This window comes from Rhinolophus hipposideros, assembly GCF_964194185.1.
Source record: "Rhinolophus hipposideros genome assembly, chromosome: 8".
NCBI classification, from domain to species: Eukaryota; Metazoa; Chordata; class Mammalia; order Chiroptera; family Rhinolophidae; genus Rhinolophus; species Rhinolophus hipposideros.
This window is the reverse complement of record NC_138054.1, coordinates 57,537,391-57,554,087: the sequence shown is the minus strand read 5'-3', so window position 1 is coordinate 57,554,087 and position 16,697 is coordinate 57,537,391. Positions and strand designations below refer to the sequence as shown.

The following is a 16,697-nucleotide window of genomic DNA, read 5'->3' as shown; positions in this document are numbered from 1 at the left end:
AAAAAATTAACAGTACGACCAATAACAGCCACCACACCATTTTTCAGATTCCCTGAGAGTGATTATTTCCCTTAAGACCTAAATTCCCCAGCTGTTCAGCCCAACACAGGTTGGAAAACTCTAGAAGGGTCTGTAGGAAGATGCCCCCGGGTCTGAAAGGAAAGTTATGCCTTCTGCTGGGACAAGCAGGCCCTCCAGCCCTTGCAGGAGCCTTCTATCCCTCGGGCAAGGGAAAAAAATACCCTGTAGTCAACACATGAGAGAACAACCATGCAAACCAAAAAAATTTCTAACCACATGATAAAGTGGGAAGGGGTCCTTAAGAAGAAACCCGCTGCAAGACACTTCACTGAGAACCAAGGGGGTGGCAGGAGGGCATGCTGGGGAGCAGAGCCCTGCCCCCATGTCGGCCTGGCTGCACTGGCTGACTCAGGGGGACACCTGTAACCCATCAGCATTATGTCAGGAATAATGCAAAAGTAAAACATTTAGCTTTGGCTTCTAAAATTAGGGAGGACAAAAGGAGAAGGAGGCCATTGTGCTGAGCCACTCAGCTATGACTTGGGCGGCACTAATTTACAGAAAATAAATTGCCGCATAGCACTTGAGCCCAGCTAGGGCCCTTGGGTGGCCAACTGGGGCCGAGGACGGAGAATGAGTCCACAGCTCCATCCTGGGCGAAGCAAGTTGGGAGCCTCGGTGGGGCTGAGGGCCCAGGTGAGGCCTTCTACTTGCTCACTCCCCGGGGCAACGCCACGTATACACTCCCCTGCCACTCTCCTCACTGGCTTCCCTGTCTCAACCCTGGCCATTGCCCCCAAAGCCATCATCTACCCTGCAGTCAGACAGATTGCTAATGTGCAAACCTGCTTTGTCACTGCTCAGAATCCATCGATGGCTCCCTATGGATTTCAAGATACAACCCAAGGCCCTCAGCCTCCTCCCATCGGAATCTGTGGGATTCCAGCTGTGCCTGGCTCCCCAAGCCCTTTTCCTTGCTAGGCTCCAGTTACACCAACTACCTGGGCTCTCAGAACTTCTGTTCTTTCTGTGCTTTTGCATATGGTGTTCCTCCAGTCTAGAATTCCCTCTGGCTCAGCTCAGAGGCTCTGGGCTTTGGGGCAGGTCCTGGGCCAGACTCCTCTCTGGGTCCATCATGGCCCTGGGGTAAAAGCAGGGTGGTTGGGCTCGGCTGTGTGGGAACCCGAGACTCACACAACGTCAGGACCGACTGGCCGCAGAGGCCCTTGTGTTATAGCTGGGAGCACTGAGGCGGCCCAGAGAGGGCAGGGCTGATGAAGGCTTCTCCTGCCCCCCTCTGCCTGCTTTGTCCCCCTTCCTAGGGCAGGCTCTTCCTGTTCCTACATGCTCAGTCTGGGGTACAGAGTGCTCCAGAGCCACCCAGGCCTGAGTTCCAATCCCAACTCCTTTCAGCTCTGTGACTGGCAGAAACCACCTAACTTCTCTGGGAGTCAGCGTCTTGGTTGGCATTATGGGGATGGTGATGACAGTATAGGGTTATCCACTCCCAGGGGTGGAGAGTTAGCATTGGCACTGCTGTAACACCTCCCATTGCCACCCACAACCCCCTGCGCAGATGGACAAATGGCCAAGGTTACAGAGGTCAGGGAGTCAGGGACAGGAGACAGACAGAGGCTCGTGGCTCTGGGGAGGCAGTGTGGGCTGTTCACGAAGCCTGCCTTGTCCGGTGGCAGAAGAGAGTAGGCTGCAGAGCATTCGGTCATTCACTAGCCATTTATTCATTTCCTCACTCACTCAGCTAAGGGCACATAGTGAAATATATATATATATATATATATATATATATATATATATATATACACATATATGTATATATATATATGTATGTATATATATATAGTCTGATTCCATTCTAGGAAAGAGTATAATTGTCACATCCACAGAGAAAAGCCTGGAGAAAATACTCTAAAATGTTCAACAGTGCTTATTTCTGAGTGGTGGAGTTAGGGGTAATTTCTCCTTTCTTCTTTATACTGCACTCTCTACATTCCACTTCTTGACCCATTCTTATTGCTTTATATTTTATACTACTCTGTGTTGAAGTTTAAAAGTCACAGAGGGCAGTGTAATACTTTCACAGACTGCTCTAGACTACAGAACTGGACTTCCTTCTTACTTCTGCAAGTGACTTTGGGGGAGTTGTCCTGCATAACAGGACCTGGGGACGGCCTCTCCCACCTTCCATGTGGAGCCAGAAAGACCTGAGTCAGGTCGGGACCCAATGCTTGCTCCCATCCTATGTGACGTGGGCAAAGGACTTCCCTCTGACCTCAGTTTGTGCATAAATATGTAGGGACAATACAATGACCTCTAGAGGGAATCTGAAGATCAAAGAAGACATGGGTGGTGACCAACTTTCTAACGTTTGGGGATGAAGCCCATGATGATGACAGCTGTGTGCCTACCTCAGGGAACCCGAGGTCCACCCCCCTGGAGGCACTGAGGGACACAGAGGACACCTCACAGGGTGATGTCGCTGAGGTGGCTAGTGACTGAAGAGTCTCAGGAGACAGAGTGGCTGGTTTCATTAAACTGTGGTGATTGACAGGATCACTCCGAGGCAGAGGACACACAGGTAAGTCCGAGCCACCTGGACGGGGGAGGGCAAGGCTGCATTTCCCTTCCCAGCAGCAGCCACAAGCACAGAAGGAAGGAGCAACTGCTCCTCATCAGCCATCTCTACAGCCTCAGCCAAAGGTCTGGGGACACATCTCTGAGCCAGCTGGATGGGGCATGGGCTTTGGATCAGGCAGACCTGGGTTCAAGTCCCAGCTCTTCTGCCTACTGGCTGTGTCCTTAGGAATGTTACTTAGCCTCTCTCATCCAGAGCTGTCTTCTGAAAAAGAGTTGACACCCCTTCCTTATAGTTTATTGGAAGGGCCAGATAGGAGATGGCCCACCACCTCTGGGGTTGGGACAGGGCTCCACCCAGCAACACGACATGCCAGTGATGGTGTCACACTCCATGCCGCCTACACCACTGTGCCTCTGTTCCGGCCACATTCTACCTAAGTGCCCTTCTCCTGCCACTTCACCTGGCCAAATCCTGCTCATCTTACAAGCTTCAGTTCATATGCCACCTCTTCCATGGAGCCGCCCCTGATTTCCCTACTGTTAGGGCCGGGCTCCTCAGGGGTCCCACAACCCCATCCTTCCCTCGTCACAGCCCCTAGGATCAGGATTGTAACAGTCGGCATCTGTACCCTTCTCTCCCACTGGCCAGTGGGATGCGCAGACATAGGACGGTGCTTGTCCCACCAACTGGCCTCTCACTCCAGGGCCCAGCAATGGACTGGACAAATAGTAGGTGCGCAGGGCACGTTTGCTGACTAGAACAATCTGCTCAATCAGGGTTAGCCGCCCTTGCCCCACACCCTGCCATGGGTAGGGGGAAGGCTCTTTCCTTTTAGTATCACAAAAGGGTGAATTGGAAAGGCTGTTAGAGGAAGCCTGCCCACTTTACAGATAGGAGACCAGGGCGGGGGAAGAAGACACTGGCTCAAGGCTGCCCATTGGGTGGTGACACCAAGACAGGGAGTCAGGTCTCCAGACCCCTCCCAGTGCTCCCTGACCTTTGGCCTTGGGGGTACTCTCCTCCTCACACCCAGAGAAGGGCAGCAGAGCCGTCTCCTGCATCCTCACAGAAATAGCTCTTGACTCCTGGATCCTGAGCTTTTCCATCTTTCACTGCCGGTTACTGCCTTTAACAGATAGAAGGTGTTACTTATCTGTGAGGTCCCATTCCTAGGCCCTGACCCAGGTGAAATCCCCCCTAATATACCTAGGCCCCCAGAACTTCACCAACAGCCAAAGCTCTCCAATGGGCCCCGCAGGCCCCCTCAAGCCTGAAACCATAGGGCCCTGCTTTAAAATGTGTTTGCTAACTGCATGTACCACAGAGGGTTTTCAACATTTTGGGAATGACTATACATTCTGGAACACAAACTTGAACTGGGTGGGCTGGGTCCAGGGCTGACAAATTCTGTTTCCCTGCCTCTCTCTGTGTGCCGAGCCAAACCTGGGCTGCCAGGGATTGCCAGAGCAGAAGGGCGGTAATTTCTCATTAGGAATATGCTTCATAAAGCCCATTTCTATTTTACTCAAGGAGCCAGGAGCAGCGGAAAAAGGTCCAACTTGAGGCTCTCTGTGTGAGGGGGCAGTAGAGAGGACTTTTGCTTTCTTATAAACCTGTGCTTATTGTGTTTTCCATGTTTTCCGCAATAAACATATAAAACTTTCATAAATATTTATTTTTTTAAAAACCCAAGAACAGAATCTTCCTCCTTTTCCGACTCCTCCCTACTGGCCTGCCTTCCTCTTTGCTTCTTTGCCTGGGGGTGGTTTCTGCTGAACGCGGGATGAGTCCTTCCCCTCCAGCTGCCAAGCTCTAACTGGATCCTGGGTCTGCGCAATTTCCCTCCTCGGCAACACCCCATTTTAAAGACGACTATTGCCCAAGGCCACCCCAGGATTCCTGGCTGACTGGGACCTGAATGCAAACCTGTCTGACTCCAATGTATTTCCTCTTTTCCACTCTACCTCTCTGGGTCTCGGTTTCCCCATCTGTAAAATACATGGGAGAAGGCTGAAGACGATCTCACAGGTCCCCTTCTGGCTCTGGCATGTCACACCTAGTGTGACTGGCTTCCTTCACTTAGCATGTTTCAAGGTTCATCCATGTGAAGTGAAGTATCCACACTTCACTCTTTTTTGTGGCTGAGTAATATTCCATTGTACAGATATGCCACATTTTATTTATCCACCCATCAGTTGATGGGCATTTAATTTGTTCTCACTTTGTGTCTATTATGAATAATGCTGCTATGAACATTCATGTCGGAGCTTTTGTGTAGACATATGTTCTCATTTGTTTACCTAGGAACAGAATTGCCAGATCATATGGTAACTCTGTGTTTAATTGTTTGCAAAACTGACAGACTATTTTCCAAAGCAGTTGCACCATTTTACATTCCCATCATCAGTGTATGAGGGTTCCAATTTCTTCACATCCTTGCTAACACTTATTACCCATCTTTTTTATTACAGCCATCCTACCGTGTTTCCCCGAAAATAAGACCTAGCCAGACAATCAGCTCTTATGCGTCTTTTGGAGCAAAAATTAATATAAGATCCAGTCTTATTTTACTATAATATATGACCCAGTCTCATAATATAATATAATAATATGATATGATACAATACTGGGTCTTACATTAATTTTTGTTCCAAAAGACGCATTAGAGCTGATTGCCTGGCTAGGTCTTATTTTCAGGAAAACAGGGTAGTGGACATGGAGTAGTAAATATCTCATTATGGTTCTGATTTGCATTTCCCTGATGTCTATTGGTGTCAACATCTTCTCATGTGCTTTTGGCCAAGTTTTCTCATTGGAGAAATGTCTGTTCAAGTCTTTTGCTCTTTTTAAAAATTGGGTTATTTCTCTTTTTTGTTATTGAATTGCAAGAGTTCTTAATATATCCTGGATACAAGTCCCTTACCATAAATGTGATTACAAAAGTAAAGTCATTCTTGGGCTAAAACAACAGCTAATATATATACATATATATTAAAACTCTACAAGGTAGGTTTTTTTTTGTTATTATTGTTTTTATTGCCCCATAGTACAGATGACTAAACAGAGTCACAGTGCAGTACGCTACTCAGGTCATCCATCTAGGAAGGGGCAAAGTGGAAGCTCTGGGGCATGAAGGGAATGTCACAGTGCCTCCTGGGGCTGATAAAGGCAGAGCAGCAAGAGACCCCTCAAAGGGCACCCAGGAGCCAGGGCCACCAGGTTGAGCCCACCTCACGGGGTTTTCTGTCTCCTTTACCAACCTTCAGGGATCTGAGTTCCATTTTATTCAGGAAGGAATCAGTTTCCATAGAGCAGTGCCTACTCAGAATTGGGTGAAAAGGGAATTTTCTCCCTGGAGATTCCAGTCTGGCTCAGGAACTGACCCACTGCAAATCATGGCTGAGGATGTTTTCAGCGGTCAGCACCAGAGGGAGCCTAGCTCATTAACACATTAGCAAGTGAGTATCCTTGGCTTTTCTCTGCAGGGGGCCCTGGGCGGAAAGGAAGCAGGAGGCGGTGCTGGGGAAACACAGGGCCCAGAGGGGAGAAAGTTTGGCTCCCGGGGTTTGGAGGGTTAGATGTGACTGTACGTTGAGAGCGAACACCGACTCAACACAGAGTCAGGTTCTAATCGCCCTTTGAGATCTCAGTTCTGGGTGACCACCCAGGCTAGGGATCAGACCAGCTTTATGGGAGAAGATGGTTAATGAGATATTCTTGTTATGAACTAGGAATCATGGAAAATTAAGGAACAGCCTAGATATTCAGCAATGCGAGCAAAGCTGAGAACATTGTACCACAATCTGCACGATGGACTATAAAACTGCTACGAAAAACGATGCCTATGATGCTCAATGGAATCATGGGAAAATTTTAGCCACAATGCTAAACTTATCAATGCTAATTATTGTCAATAATCCTCTCCACAACCCCACTGGGAACTAGAGGCACACAGAGATGAACACCTCATCCAAGAGAAAGTCTGGGGTGGGATTCAGACCCTTCTCATTCTAAAATCCCAGCAATACATTTTTTTTAATTTTTATTTTTTATTCTTATTAGTTTCAGGTGCACAAGACAAGGTACTACTTAGACGTTCAGCATTTATACCCCTCACACTGTGGACCCCCCTCCCCCCACCCCCCATCCACTATCCCTCCTAGCTCAAGGGTTACTTCGTCATGCAGACTACTAATCCCTACCCAGCGATACATTTTAACTCACCCCTTGTTGAGCACTTACTACGTGCCAGACGTTGTGCTCAGCACTGTCACACAGGGACAGGAACACGCCCAAAGAAAACTTTCCACTCTGCTGGTTTGGAGTCATCTGCTCTCTCTTTTTGGTTTTGCAAAATTTCTAGCATATGATGATGTCCCATTTATATAAAGAAATTCAAAATAACCGCCACTTGGATTGGCAGTGAAGCCTGGGGACATTACAAGGCAGAACTTTGGGAACCACGTGCCCAAGATGGAAGCCTCTCTGAGGTGATGGGAGACTCCCGGGTTGAGGAAAAGGAGTCTCTCCTTTGAGGCCAAGCCGCAGGCCTCTTTCTCCCTCCCGCCCATGTTTTCATCGGTCCAATGGGCTAACGATTTACTCTAGGGCCTCCCTGGGTGCTGGGAGGACCCCCGGTTAAACATTCACTCTACTGCAGGAGCTCAGAGCGTGGGGGACTAACATGAAGCCTCATGAAGGGGCTGCCTTTCTCAGGGACCCTATGAGGACTTACAGAGCCCCTCTAGGGCCTCTTCCCTCTAGGGCCCCTCTAGGGCCTCTTCCATTGTGAGCTCTGCAGTCTAGCATGTTCCAGCTCTTCTTCCCTCTCCCGCAGAATCGAGGCCTGCTCCTGGCCTGACATTCAGTCCCCATGTTATGGCCCCACTTCCTTCTCCTCTCCCTCACCCTGTACTCCACTCTCCATGTCCACGGCTTTCCCTGGACACACTAGGTGACATTCTGCCTCCTGCTCCCTCTGCCCAGCAGGTCATGGACCCAGTGCTCTCTTCACCCCTCTAGGCCCTGCTCACTCTCATTCCTCCCCATGAATATTCCCAGATGACCCCTCTATTGAGGAGGAGAGAGTGGGGGCTACAGGCTCCTGGGTTCAAATCACAGGCTGGGCTGGGTCAGACGACTCATCTCTCCCCACCAGTGTGAGCTCTACTCCAACTCCCTACACCTAACACACACGTACATCCAACATTTCAACCCCCCCACACACAAACCCAATGCCAACACACATTCCCATACTCCATACACAAGAACATACAGAACAGATTCTCCAACGCACTCATCCAAACACATGCCTGCCTTAACGACACACCACACCCATATCCACACCTAACCAACACCCAATGCAACACCATACCCCCAACACACACACACTGCACATACAACACACACCCGAACACCTAGCCACACTCTCAAATTACCCTCTTCTGATACAGGCACATACCACATGCCGCCCCCCCCCCCCGCCAAATTAAACTCAAATTCCAACATATACACACGTACACACATTCACTCAACCCGACCCACACACGTGTGCAGAACTATTACAGGAGTGTGTCTGAGTGTACTATGGAAGTATTTGTGGAGTATGGGATGTTCAGTAGGTGTGGGGTGTGTGTCGGGTCAGGTCTTGGGTGTGTCTGGGTGTCCTGGGTGTCGTGCACACGGGCCTATGGGGTGTGCAATGGGTGTATGTCTATCTCTAACACATACCATATCCCCAATACACACGTACCAATTGCATAAACACCCCCATCCTATGCCAAACCCCACACATGCCCCAGTCACAATCCCAGACATAGATTCTGCAACCATCCGCATTCCAACCACACTGTAAACAACTCGCACACACATCCACACAGACTTAATTCCACAGATACACATACCCACCCTCTCTAATCCCCCCGATGCTGAACTCACGCCCAGGGGTAGCCAACGTACACACTCCCACAAAAACCTCGCCCACCCCAAAAGATGGAAACCCCGCTCCCAAGACTGTGCCCTACCAGCCCCCCAGGCCTCACCACACACCACAACCTTAAACTTTCTGGGTGGAGAGCATGTCCCCATGGGAGTGGGACCAGGCAGGTCCCTGTGATCCCAAACACAAGCGTGTGCACGGCTGCCTGCAGAGCGGGACCAGGCGGCAGGCAGAGAGGCTGCCCCTGCCAGGCCTTCCTTCTCAGGTCCCCTGGCCACATTCCTGCCTGCTCCAGGGGTTTATTCTTCCCTTGTTCATTGATGATTAAAATACTTCTCAGCCAACCACAAAGATTGTTGTCTTACTTTTTTTTTTTTTTAATAAAAACCAACAGATGCATTTGGGGACCCACTGATTTTCCTCCAGGGTGATTTACATGACCACAACCAGCTCTTGGAGAAGAAAAGCAAACATTCCCGTGGCCTAACAGGAACATTCCCGCTCCACCATCCATCGTCTCAGCCCCTCGGCTCATTCCCAGGAACGTGGCTGCCCAGCCCCCACCCCTGCCGCCTGACAGCCGAGGGGCAGACGCATCTGGCCGTCCTGTGGCCACGGCTCCACGTGAGACTATCTCTAGGAGTTTTTCTAGTCTTATTTTTACTGTCAACCCTGTAGTTGGGCAAGCAGAGACAAATCCCTCAGCAACAAAAAGGGGACTCCCATTTAATCAGCCATTTTAAACACTTACCTATCTTGCAGGGCGAGGCACTAGTGTTATCTCCATTTTATATACAAACAAACTAAGCTCAGAGGTAATAAGGAAGCAACTGGTGGAGGCTCCCAACCAAGTCAACGCAGAGCTGGTGTTCCAGCTGATTCCATATCCCGAGCAGGGGGACCACTGACCTTCTCTGCTTTCTTTGCCCACCCAGCGGGTCTACACTGGCTGATTTGGCAGCTGCAGCCAACACCATTCCTGGAAGCCTTGGGGACCCCTGGTTGTGCTTCAGATCTAGGGTAACCAGGAAAGCGCAGCATGGCCTGGAGGGACTGGTGTGTTATTTCATCAACCCACCCCCAGGATAGGAATCCACTCCTCAGCCCCCTGCCAGGGACCACTGCCCTCAGTTCACACGCCTGCTGAGAGGTTGCCGGGTGGCCAGCAAGAGGCAGCCTTTTCCTACCCAGCCACGGTGACCTGTCCATCCACACACTCACCCATCCATCACGCATGCAGTGTGAAGTGCCTACAAGATGCCGGGCAGCATTCCAGCTGCTGGTGACATAATGTTGAACGAGACACTTATGGCCTCTACCCTTGTGCAGCTCACATGCTGGAGTGACACAGATACCAACCAAATAAGCAAATAAATAAGATAATATCAGACCATGTGAGTGCTATGGGAAAAAGCACTTGGTCTTGTGATGAGACACGAGTACTGAGACGGGGCAGGGGTGCCCAGGGAACGCCTCTCTGCAGAAGTGGCGTTTGAGCTGAGATCTCAAGGACGACAACTTTCTTTTGTCCAATGAAGAAACTGAAGCACAGAGAGGCAGAAAAATCATCTGAGGTCACATGGTGAGTAGAGCTGAACTCAAGCCCTTTCTTCGGGGTGCCCAGAGGACCCCACCAACCCCACCACAGCCCTGTGGGGTAATGTTTGGATAACAGGTAGTAGTTGGCAGTCGGGGCCAGGCTATTTATACAGTTTGTAAAAGTAGAGACCCAAAGCTCAGAAAGGGGAAGTGGCCTGCCCAAGGTCACACAGCAAATCTGAAGCAGAGCCAGGACTTGATTCTAGTCTGGCACCACAGGACTAATCAAGCAGCTCATTAGTTCGGCAAGTTTCCTCTTCTGATGCCAATTTGGACTCAGGGTTGAGCCTGTTGGTGGCAAAGACCCTGGGCGAAAAGTGTGGGTGTGGATGCGTCACATCAGGGAAGCAGTGACACAGGCTCCACCAATCCTGACCTGTCATCAGGCTCCAGGGACCAGCTCCAAGAAGCTGGGGACACTTCCCTGACAGCCACTGCCTTGGGGGATCCGGGAAGGCTCTCCACCCGATGACCCGTGATCCTGCGGAAGGCACCACTGCAGGACACTCTGTCATCCTCCCAGGCTCCATCAGAGCCTCTGAAGCTTGAAGGACACATTCTCGGGTGCAGAACGGAAAAGGGACCTGGGATCTGAGGGGACTGGCAGTTCCCAGGCTCCCGAGGCTGTCTCTGGATGGAGTTGAGTGTTGCCCACCGGTGGCTTCTCTAGGCTCAGCAGTGCACAGGGCTGGTATGTTCCAAAACGTGCCACAGGGACTCTCAGATCCAAAACCCCCCACCCGCACCCCACCCCCGCTCAGGTGACTAGGTTACTTCCTTCCCTGCAAAGCAGTGTGTGATGATACGATGGGCCGCTCTGATTCTGTAAATCCTCTACCTCAGACCTTAGTGGTGGCTCTGAAGACTTCTCAGAGTGACAGGCAACCGGCATCCTGGCCACAGTACGGGACAGAAGGGGACCAGAAGAGGCCACGCAGGTGAGTGTGTGCGTACAGGTATATTGTGGGCACGTGTGCATGTGGGCTGCAGGATTGTGGCTGTGCTGACAGGCTTTAGGAGACACGTGAGAAACAAAAGCCCTCCATCTGCCAGCCTGCTCACACTCCACTCTGAACCAGGCCGACTGGGGAGCAGTCAAAACGAGGAGAGTTCACTTCCAGGCTGCGGAGGAGAGGGCTAAGCTGCAGACCATGTTCATCCGCCACCCACAGCCAGTGTGAAGTGTGATCACCTCAGAGACAGCAGCGGGGCGTTCGCGCCGTGTGTGCACAGCACGAGCCAGCGCCACAGCCCCACTCACGCCCTGAATCCCGGGGCAATCCTGCCAACCTGGACTGGGATTGGAAACAGTGTATCCCCTCGGCCACACTCGTACCTTGTTTGCTGGACACCCCGGACGCTCTACATTCTATCGTCAAGCCCCCAGAACAGCCCCAGTGGTGGACATTATCATCAGGACCCCCATTTTACAGATGAAGAAACTGCAGAAGGGTTGATGAAATAACACACCAGTCCCTCCAGGCCACGCTGTGCTTTCCTGGTTACCCTAGATCTGAAGCACAACCAGGGAACCCGCCGTGTTCACTCAGATACAAAATAGTAGCAACTGGGATTTGACGTAAGCCATCTGCTCAGGAGACAAGTTTAGGAGGTGAGCAAGCACTGGATGACCGACTAGATGTAAGGAAGCGAGGAAGAGTCCGCAAAGCCTCTTGGGGTTCTGGAGGAGCAGGGCGGGAATGGCAGCTGGCACCCAGATGCAGAGCAACCACAGCCTGTGGCCAAGGCCGGCAGGGGAGCGCGGCTCTGACCCTTTCAGGTGTCAGACACAGAGCAGATCACGTGGGTGTGGGGTCCCGCTGAGCAGATCCCAGGAACTAATTGTCACTCTGATTCTATTACTGAATACCTCTCCTAAATCACCTCCTGTAAAATCAGAAAGCCTATATGTATATATAATATTCTATTAAACGAAGCACGTCATAGTACCTAAACGATTTTTACCACGTTCTTTCTAGTCTCTTGCAAAAGTTCTGATTTCTAAATAATCATTATCTATACCATATGCCCCTCTGACGTCTGTTAACAGAACAGCAGAAAACACATAAATAATCTTCCCTTTTGCATGAACTTATGGTTCACTACAGTTACTGCTAATCAAACGCCCCAAACCAAAGCAGGGCGGAGCCGAAAGTGAGGTGGGAACCAGGATTCTGGAGGATGAGGTATGCGGCCAGTGGGGGCTGGCGGTCCCAGGCCCGGTGTGGGGACTGCTCGTCAGGCTGAAGGAGGGTGCACGGTGTGATGGGAGCCTGGGTTTGGGAAGCGTAGCAACATGTGGGCAGGGCGTTGAGCCAGAGGGGTACCTTCAAAGGGCCCAGTGTGATCCCTGGAGGCAGGCCCAGGGTCGCGCTGGGTGCCATTCCCTAGGGTTCAGCCTCCTCTGTCACTATCCAAGTGATCTTTGGAAAAATGCTGCTGATGACAGCACCTCTTGGAGGATCCCCAAACAATGTCCCAATTGCTCTGTATGCAATCCATGTTCTACGAGCCTGAGCCGCAGCCCCAGCTGGCCTTTCTGGTCTCCTATATGCTGCCCTCCACCCTGGGCCCTTCACCCAGGCCCAGCAGACTCCTAGTCATTCCCAAACACGACACTCATTCCCTCACACTGTCCCCAACTCTCTTCCTAACAAACTCCCACCCCTTGGGCCTACCCACATGTCCACTTCCCTTGCTTTATTTAGTGTCTGGCTTCTCAACCAGACTTGGGGCAAAGTGAAGAAAAGTGTCCTATTTGTGTCCTGGTGCACACCCCCAGCCCATGGTTTGGCCCAGAGGAGCTCTTGGCAAAGGCTGAGTGAGCGAGTGAATGGACGCCCACCTTCCCCTTGTGGGAACCCTGTATTCACCATGCTTTATTCAGGACCCTGGATGTGCAGGACAGCCTCAGTGTGCACTTCTTTCCTCCCTACCCCGGACCACCTGGAACCATCACAGTGCCCTGTGGCTTGCAGGCAACGAGAGCAGTCCTGCACTTGCCTGTGTCACGTAGAAACCGAAAGCAGGAGAGACACACAAAGCCCAGACTGATGAGAGTTCGCCATGGCAGAGAGAAGAATCAGACCCAGAGCTAGAAGGCCTGGGACATTTTACAGGCCCTGGGACCCTGGGACTTCACAGAACCAGTCACTTATAACGTAGTGGGCTTTGCTGGCCTCTGCTATTTTGTACAAATCCTGTCTTCAGGCTTCTCTGAAATCCCTGGCTGCTCTGAGGCAGGGACCGAGGCTTTCGTGGCTGTGCCCAGCCACTCAGAGCCCGACCTGGCACAGAATGGACAGTCACTGGGGACTGCTGCCTGAAGAGGGGACTCAAGGTCCAGAGCTCACAAGGTCAGAACCCTGCTTTGTCATGACTGCTTGTCAATCGCTCAGTCCTAGGGACTGTCCATCTGCTCAGTCCCTGCCGTGATCCTGCCACACTGCTTCCGGTTGGGGTGGCGACCAGCACACACCCACCAGTATCCCCCATCGGGCCTGCCTCTGCAATCCATTCTCTCACCACATGGCTCCCGGTGTCAAGCCTGACAGCCTTAGCGTGGCATAAGGGCCCGGTCCTCAGACCCGTTAGTCCCTCCTTTGGGTCATCTTCCCACGACATCACGACATACCCACCTCCAGCCCATTTCAGCCACCTGCAGCTGGCTGCGCTGATGGGCTTGTGAGAGTGCACTGTCTGTCACACACACACACACACACACCCTTTGTGCCCACCATGCCCTCTCCTGGAACAGCTTTCCTCCTCATTTGGCTAATACTGCCTCATCCTTCAAGGCCCAGCTCAAGCGGTCCCCCCTCTGGGAAGCCCTCCCTGACTTCCCAGGCCAGGTTAGGGACCCTCTATGTTCCCACAGCTGTATTCCCAGCCCTGGAAACATAGCAATATAAAGAAGTTTTCACTGGACGCTGCCGTGGACAGGGATCATCTCCTTGATGGAGATACAGAAAATCTAACGCAAAACTACAGAAGTTCACAGCCCACCAGCGAAGCCAGAGAAAGGAAAGCTGGCTCTGCCGAGCGCCTAGGGAGTGGCTGTGTCCCAGCACTGGGGGTGTGGAAGGACCCAAGGTCATGAGGCCTGCTTCTGCCCAGTGACTGAATCCCCTTGCAGCACCCAGCCTGCTCCCCACCTCAGTGACGGGGGCTCACTCCCTGCTCGTGGAACAGAATTCCCACTAGTGGACAGTTCTGATTGGCAACAACCTGTGCATTCGCTGTCCTGACACCAGCGTCCCTCCAACGCACACCAGTGAACCCCCACCCCCCACCGAGGGCAGGAGCTTCAGTGAGGAGGCCAGGCGGTGCCACAGGGAAGACTGGAGACAGGGTCCGGGTCTGTCTGGTTGATCTATGGGCACATCAGCATGACCGGCTTTCCCATGATGCAGCACATTTTTGTTATGCCTGCTATGACTCTGGCACTGTGCTAGGCACGCAGCGCTCACGCACACAGAAGGTGCTTTAAAAAGACCTCAACCACAGTCTGTTCAGTAGACTGTTCAGAAACCCATGGTGGTGGTGACGAGCACCCACGCAGCCCACCCAGCACCCATTCCCGGCCCTGCTGCCCCAAGGACTGCAGGCAATATACCACACTCTATTGCCCGCCACTGCCAGGCAGGCAGGCAGAGTCTCGGAGAAGAGGCCAGCACCATACTGGGGTTTTGTTCCTTTCAGGAACTCTAATGTACACACCCTTACTGAGCACCTACTATGTGCCAGGAACAGAGATGCGGATCGACAGCCATTGCCTCGTTGGTCTGATTTCCACAAAGCAGAGTGTGTGACTCTTCTCAAGACACATTCTACCACATTAGTCAAGTTATAGATGAAGAAATTTAGGCTCAGAGAAGCTAAACCACTTGCCCAAGGTCACACAGCAAGTAGTAGAGAGCCAGGATTGAAACCAGAACCCCCTTTCCAATAATCTCCTAGGGTCATTTTAACAAGCAGCTAGGCCATGGGGGCCCCAGACCTTTCAGGTAAGCTGAGCAGTAGGGCAGTTAAGAATATAGAGCATTTATAAACGGTGCATGACTTTACAAGCCTCCAGCTATAATTTCATCATAGCCCAGGCCTTGGAAAGTCTGCATAATCCTGGAAGGCACTGGGTTTTAGCTAAAAGACGGCTGTGAATGCTAATTGGATCCTCGGCCTACACTGTAAATCAGACCAAAGTGTGGGCACCTAAATGCAATCCTTTTTCACACAGGGACTGTAAGTCTTTACATTACTGTTGGCCAACCAGGGCCTTAAATAATTTCTGTGTGACCGAGTTCATAAATCTGCCCTCGCTCCATGGCTGGCAAATGCTGCCACAGAGGAGACCATGATCATAAGTAAACAGTTGGCTGGCAGCTGCCTCCCAGCTAGCCAACAGCTAGAGCAATGGGCCTGGGGTGGGGGCCCAGCCTGTCCTGGGGAAGCCTCAGAATGTGCTGGGCTTGGCGGAGGCCAAAGGGAGCTGTGGGCCCAGCAGTCCGTGGTGTGGAGCCAAAGACGCTCAGGCCCTTTGGGAGCCACAGAGTTTAGGTCGGGTGGAATATGCCGGCAAACAGAGCAGGTCCAGAGGCCCACGAGGGAAACTGAAGGAGACTCACCCTCACCACGAACCCACCTACACAATTTCCATCTCTCCACATTCCTGGGAGGCTGGCTTCACTCTCCCCATTTTGGAGGTAGGAAGACTGAGGTTCACACAGGTTAAACCGTTTGTTCACAGAGCCAGTGAAGGGAGAAGCCACAGTTTGGATCCAGGGATGCCTTGTTTCAAAGCCCTTTTCCATGCCACACATGAGGAGAGGACCTGGGGGCAGATGGGTTACAGAGATCATATTTGCCAAACCAAAAATGTATCCACCCAAAATGACAAGTACACATGTGGGTGCGAGGACAGTGCAATGGAGTGCTGGAATGTGGGATGACGCTGGAACACAGTGCTGGGGAAGCAGCGAGCTTCCAGATGGACGCGCAGAGGTTTACGAAGGTGCTGTCAGTGCGGTTCCTGCACAACGCGGTAGGAAGGATCCACTGTTTAGTCCAGGATTCGTCATCTGCTGAACATTTGTGATATGCCAGGCCCTTGCCAGGTGAAAAAGAACCAAGAAGAGTCGGTGCCTGCCTTCAAGGAGCTTGTCCGCTCAAGGAGCTAAGTGGTGAACAGTAAACGGCACCAAAAATTCCACTGCACACAGAGATGCGACACACAAGGAACCTGAGGACATCAGAGAAGTGCAACCGACCAGGGAAACAACGGGCACATACGTCCGTGATAACTCACAAAGTATGGAAACACACTGCAGCACCTACAACTCACCCCTCTGCTCCTAAGAGACGAGCAGGCTGGGATTCCTGCAGCCAGCACCCCAAACCACAAGCTCAGCTGGTTCAAAATCACGAACAAGAACCCATCAGAACCACAACCCTACCTTTCTCCTGAGTCCCAGCTATCCCAGCAGCCCCTAGTACACCACACTGCCCCTCAGCCAATGGGCAGGCCCCCAGCCCATTCCCTTAGAC

General features: G+C 51.7%; 1 protein-coding gene and 1 long non-coding RNA gene across 3 annotated transcripts in view; one reads left to right on the top strand and one right to left on the bottom strand.

Annotated features, from left to right (window-relative positions):
- GLIS1 (GLIS family zinc finger 1) overlaps window positions 1–16,697 on the bottom strand; it is a 216,386-nt gene that overhangs the window by 36,468 nt on the left and 163,221 nt on the right. The window lies entirely within an intron of this gene.
- Window positions 10,010–12,107, top strand: LOC308501216. Its single transcript, XR_013993852.1, has 3 exons — window positions 10,010–10,137; window positions 10,998–11,092; window positions 11,234–12,107. It is a non-coding gene; the product is annotated as an uncharacterized lncRNA (long non-coding RNA).